The following is a 6,978-nucleotide window of genomic DNA, read 5'->3' on the forward strand; positions in this document are numbered from 1 at the left end:
TAATACAAACAAAAAAACATGCGTTTTCTATTTTGTTTTTGTTCCATCTTTGAAATGCAAGAGAAAGGCTACAATATAATATTGCAGTTTATGCGCAATTTAGATTTTGGCCACTAGATGGCAGCAGTGGCTGTGCAACGTTTCAGATTGATCCAGTGAAGCATTGCAATACTGGACTATTTTGTATCAAGTCTGCCCAAATGTGCCAAATTGGTAAATTGATACATTTTCAAGTACATAACTATAGAGAACATACAAAAATGATATAGTAATAAGTTTACACACTCCCAGGAATGTCATACATGATGGATCATTAGCTTATACACTAACTTACACACATCTAGATTGCCGGGTGGGTGTGGAGCCAGAGACAGCAAGGGTTCAAACTTTAGAACCCAGTTCCTACATTTGAATATAAAAATGGATTTTATCAAGCAACACTACACTACATTTTATCTCTGGGACCCTCAGGATGACAAATCAGAGCAAGATTATTGAATGTAAGTACATTATTTACCTTCAGAGGTGAATTTATCAAACCAGTTGCCGTGATAAGTTTTTGTTGTTGTGCACTCTCTTCAAACAATAGCATAGTATTTTTTCACTGTAATAGCTACTGTAAATTGGACAGTGCAGTTAGATTATCAATATTTTAAGCTTTCTGCCCATATAAGACATGTCTATGTCCTGGAAAGTTTGCTGTTACTTACAACAGTCATGCTAATCACATTAGTTCAACCGTCCCGTATACGGAACGACAATCCCATAGCGGTTAATAACAAACTTGTATGCCATCTGTAAATACGAATACAATTGTTAAATTACAAGCCTAGTTTGTTAAGCCACAGAAAAAGACAGAAACATTCCCACTAGCCATGATTGGCTGAGATAATGAGTGGGCTGGACATGCCGAGAGAGGAGTTCGGATTGGTCTGCCATATAGCACGATTCTGTCTATTTGAGCTGGTCAGTATGTGTAGATAATCCTGTCTAACGCGGCTTTAAAAATAAAATGTATCGTGTAGTGGAGCTGCATAAGTGTTGCTCTCCACTTTCTGGAGGATCGAGTTTTGAAATCAGTGGAATTAGAGTATGATAGCTAAAACACCTGTCTACGGATTACATCTTCAAACGAAGGGCAACCATGGCATCCGTGACAGGGAGACGTGTCCATCATGCATGATGCATATGGGTAAGATAGGCTTGCTAGCTAAGTTACGTGTATAATGTTATTATTCTTATCTTAGAGCCATTTGCTTTGCTAGTTAGAGCCTAATGTTAGCTAGCTAACATTGAACCTGGTTGGTTTGCTTCCAGCAGATTCATGCAGGGTAGTAACGTCATGAGTTGGCACTATGGTTCATTGTTTAACTAGCTAACGTTAGCTGGCTGGCTCGCTAGCTAACGTTACGTGACATGTATGATCTTACATGTTGTTTACCTAGCTAGGTTAATTGTTTACCTAGCTAGCTAGCTACATGTCTTAACAAAAGACTCCACTATGCAAGTAATCATTTCGGGTGTGTTTGTAAATTCAGTCTAAGTATGCCAGAGCGTAGAATAACTCATTAATTTATGAACGCACAACACCTGTTGAATATGGCTGGTGTCAGTAAATGTCGGCAAAAAAGCGTAATTAAATTGTTGCCAGCAGAACCAGAATCCCAATTGTGTGTCTGAAAGTAAATAGCAAGCTAGCCAATGTTAGCAGTTAGCTTGAGTGCTCGACTGCCATTGTGAGGTCAGAACGCTCGGATCAACCCAACTCATCAGCCAGAGCGTCAAGTGTGCGCTCTGAACGCTCCGAGAGCGAAACAAGATGGGTGGGGCTAAAGCTTAAGAGGGTGTGAACGATGCTGAATGGCTGATGACAAAGAAGAGCTCTTCACTAGGTACCAAAACATTCAAAGGCCATTTTTCTCAAAAGTGAGATTACAAGTTTATCAACTTTCAAAGCATAATTACTTTCCCATTTTTCCCATAAATGCAGTATACGATATACCATTTTGTAGCTCTGTGTCTCTACTTTTATCCAATGCAAAAAACACAATTTCAAATTTTGCTACATAAGACCGAATCAAGGCGGTCAGTCACAAATGTCTTGAATCAATAAGTATTCAACCCCTTTGTTATGGCAAGCCTAAATAACTGTTCTTGCCATAGGCAAGCCTAATTTGAACTGTTCTTGCCATAATATGGACTTGGTCTTTTACCAAATACGGCTACCTTGTCACAACACAACTGATTGGCTCAAACGCATTAAGAAAGAAAGAAATTCCACAAATTAAGTTTTAACAAGGCACACGTGTTAATTGAAATGCATTCCAGGTGACTACCTCCATGAAGCTGGTTGAGAGAATGCCAAGAGTGTGCAAAGCTGTCATCAAGGCAAAGGGTGGCTATTTGAAGAATCTCAAATATAACATCTATTTTGATTTGTTTAACACTTTTTTGTTTACTACATGATTCCATAATTGTTATTTCATAGTTTTGATGTCTTCACTATTATTCTACAATGTAAAAAATTTTACAAAAATAAACAAATACACTTGAATGAGTAGGTGTGTCCAAACTTTTGACTGGTACTGTATATGTTGAAGTCAGCTCTTACAGGTATATAGTAGATCTCCTCTTCGCCATGCCGCCGTCTCTTCGTGTCTGGACTGGGAATGTTTGGAGGGGTCTGTTTGAAAGCTACAAGTTGGCAGACAATGATTTAATTTCATGAAAATTAGGAATATCATTTTTACAAAGACATTCCTAATATATGATATGCATAAGCTTCCCTTGGCTAGGGCTCTCTTGTGAGAAAAAGCTGTCAATCAGAATGTGACTTGCCCACTGAATAGATAAAGGATCAATGTGCATCTAAAATAGCACCATATACTCCATATAGCCCTTATATATAATGCCCTTGGGCTCTCATCAAAAGTAGTGCTCTATATTGGGATATAGGGTGCCATTTCAGACACAACCCAAAAAAACTACCAAAGATATTGTAAAGGTGCAGAGAGAGAGAGAGAGAGAGAGAAAGGGGCGACTCACTGCGCTTGTGGGCGTTGTTGTCATTCTCGGACACGCTGTCACTCAGGGCGTGCTTCTCTCGGAAGTGGTTTTCGTCTGCCTTGCGATCTCGCCCTGGACATGCACATATCCGCCCTTCAAATGACCTTCGTCCCAGCACCTGACCGCTAATTATGACATGGGCAATTCCACAGTAACGGAAATGCGCTGAGACTCAGAGTTTTCACTTAAAATGTATGCCAAAGAAAAACCATTGATTTCAAAGTTTAACAAACCATATGCACAATGACTACTTTTAAAAATGTACACTGACATTTTTTGCAAAAACAAATTTACTGGAAGAACTGTGCAGATGCAAAATTTGGTAACAGAATTTCAGTAAAATCTCGTGCTTATCAAATCGCATAATAAGTTGCAGGGACTGATTCCCCTTTTTCAATAATAGTGGTTAACATGATTTTTGAATGACTACCCCATTAATGTACCCCACACATACAATTATCTGTGAGGTCCCTCAATCGAGTAGTGAATTTCAAGCACAGATTCAACCACCTTCATCGCTGGGACTGCCTGTGTCTGCGACGGCGGTGATAACTCAAACTACACTGACTCCAGCAGCGGCTTCTTCGTCGAGTTCGGCTCCTTTCCCTCTCTCTGGATCTGACGGGGCACTGCCTGCTGTGGGAGGTCTGGACCTATCGCAGGGAGCAGCGAGCGTACACTCTCCTGCTTCTCGTGGGCCCGTGAAAGGCTCAACAAATTGTGTGAGGGGTGGGACTGAGCGGATTTCTAAATTCCCTTCTCCGGCCGTTGAATTGGGCAGTTCAACGGTGAGAAATGTCACACTACCTGGAGCAAAAACGTTGTGCTATCCAGGAGCACGAGTACAGCACATCAATAAGGTGCTCTAAAACATTTTAAACCAGCATCTGGAAATCGAGTCTATCATAGTTCATGTGGGATTCAATGATATTATGAATGGCAGCTCAGAACAGCTGATGATTATTTTAAATAACTAATTGAGTTTCTACTTGACACCAACAAATGCCCCATAATATCTGGCCCTCTGTCCTGAACGGTTCAGAAGACTTTTAGCCCTCCATAACCGGCAACGAGACTTTTGCAGCTCTGTGGGTGTAACATTTATTGACAATTTTGATATCTTCTGGAAACAAAGCTTGTATTATAAGTAGGATGGGATCCACCCAAATCATTTGGGTTCCTGGATCCTTTCACTAGCATTATAAGGCTACGTTGAGACAATGACTTATCAATGACCCAAGTCCAGCTCATTTAATCCCTACCATTGTGTCGCTGAGTTGTCATAATGCTTCAGCAAATGTACATTATCCCAGTGGCGCTGGAAGACACAATGTAAGTAACCTAGTTTATGTCCCTCTTCCTGCCCTGAATGCCTCTGCTGATCCTACAGCTATTGTATGCAGTAATCATGTGACTATGAACCGGAGTTATACTGTTAGCACTGAGGTGGTGTGCCCTAGTAGGAAGTCCACTGTGTGCAGCTCACCCTGCACTAACGTCAATAATCTAAGCATGTCTACCTCTACTAAGCTTCCCAGTAAAGCAATATAAACAATCAAGCATCCCAGAAATGTGCTAAAAATAGGTTCATGAAATCAATAATTTGCTAGTAACAGATGAAATTCTCTGAAACTCACTTAGATAATACCTTTGATGATACAGTGGTAGCAATACATGGTTATGATATCTACAGAAAAGACAGAAATGCCAAAGGTGGAGGTGTAGCCGTTTATAATTCAGAACCACATTCCTGTAAATCTTAGAGAGGATCTCATGTTAAATATTGTTGAAGTAATATGGCTACAGGGTCATCTGTCTCACCTAAAGCCCATTTGATGGGAAGCTGCTATAGACCACCGAGTGCTAAAAGTCAGTATCTGGAAACGTGTAAAATGTTTGATAATGTATGTGATATCAATTGAGAGGTATATTTTCTGGGTAATTTAAATATTGACTGGCTTTCATCAGGCTGCCCACTCAAGAGAAAGCTTCAAACTGTAATTAATGCCTGCAACCTGGTTCAGGTTATCAGTCAACCTACCAGGTTAGTTACAAACAGCACAGGAATGAAATCATCAACATGTATTGATCACATCTTTACTAATGCTGCAAACAAAAGCAGTATCCAAATCCATCAGATGTAGTGATCACAATATAGCCATATCTAGGAAAACCAAAGTTCCAAAGGCTGGGCCTAATATAGTGTATAAGAGGTCATACAATACGTTTTGTAGTGATTCCTATGTTGTTGATGTAAAACATATTTGTTGGTCCGTGGTGTGTAATGAGAAGCAACCAGACGCTGCACTTGACACATTTATGAAATTGCTTATCCCAGTTACTAATAAGCATGTACCTATTAAGAAAATGACTGTAAAAGCTGTTAAATCCCCGTGAATTGAACAATTGTATGGTTGAGAGGGATGAGGCAAAAGAAAATGGCAAATAAGTCTGGCTGCACAACCGATTGGCAAACGTACTGCAGATTGAGAAATCATGTGACTAAACTGAATAAAAAGAAGAAGAAACTATGCTATAAAACAAAGATAAATGACATAAAGAATGATAGTAAAAAGCTTTGGAGCACCTTAAATGAAATGTTGGGCAAAAAGGCAAACTCCACTCCATCATTCATTCAATCAGATGGCTCATTCATCACAAAACCCACTAATATTGCCAATTACTTTAACTATTTTTCATTGGCACGATTAGCTAATTTTGGCATGACATGCCATTAACAAATGCGGATACTAAACATTCAAGTATTTCTTGCATTGTAATTTTGAATTCAGTAAAGTGATTGTGGAAGAGGTGAAAAAAGTATTGTTGTCTATCAACAATGACAAGCCACCGGGGTCAGACAACTTGGATGGGAAATTACTGAGGATAATAGAGGACGATGTTGCCACTCCTATTTGCCATATCTTCAATTTAAGCCTACTAGAAAGTGTGTGCCCTCAGGCCTGGAGGGAAGCAAAAGTCATTCCCCTACCTAAGAATAGAAAAGCCCCCTTTAATGGCTCAAATAGCTGACCAATCAGCCTGTTCACAACCCTTTGTAAACTTTTGGGAAAAATTGTGTTTGACCAGATACAATGCTATTTTACAGTAAACAAACTGAAAACAGGCTTTCAGCATGCTTATAGGGAAGGACATTCAACAAGCACAGCTCTTACACAAATGACTGATGATTGGCTGAGAGAAATGTATAATAATACGATTGTGGGGGCTGTTTTGTTAGACTTCAGTGCGGCTTTTGATATTATCGATCATAGTCTACTGCTGGGAAAACGTACAATAAAGAGTTACCTGTCTAACAGAACACAGGGGTTGTTCTTTAATGGAAGCCTATCCAACATACTCCAGGTAGAATCAGGAATTCCACAGGGTAGCTGTCCTTACTTTTTTCAATCTTTACTAACGACAGTGTGGATAACTCAACACTATACACACTACTACAGCAACTGAAATTACTGCAACACTTAACAAAGAGCTGCAGTTAGTTTCAGAATGGGTGGCAAGGAATAAATTAGTCCTAAATATTTCAAAAACTAAAAGCTTTGTATTTGGGACAAATCATTCACTAAACCCTAAACCTCAACTAAATCTTGTAATGAATAATGTAGAAATTGAGCAAGTTTAGGTGACTAAACTGCTTGGAGGAACCTTGGATTGTAAACTGTCATGGTCAAAACATATTGATACAACAGTAGCTAAGATGGGGAGATGTCTGTCCATAATAAAGCGCTGCTCTGCCTTCTTAACAACTATCAACAAGGCAGGTCCTACAGGCCCTAGTTTTGTCGCACCTGGACTACTGTTCAGTCGTGTGGTCAGGTGCCACAAAGAGGGACTTAGGAAAATTGCAATTGGCTCAGAACAGGGCAGCACGGTTGGCCCTTAGATGTACAC

Source organism: Coregonus clupeaformis, chromosome 30 (genome assembly GCF_020615455.1).
Source record: "Coregonus clupeaformis isolate EN_2021a chromosome 30, ASM2061545v1, whole genome shotgun sequence".
Classification (NCBI taxonomy): Eukaryota; Metazoa; Chordata; class Actinopteri; order Salmoniformes; family Salmonidae; genus Coregonus; species Coregonus clupeaformis.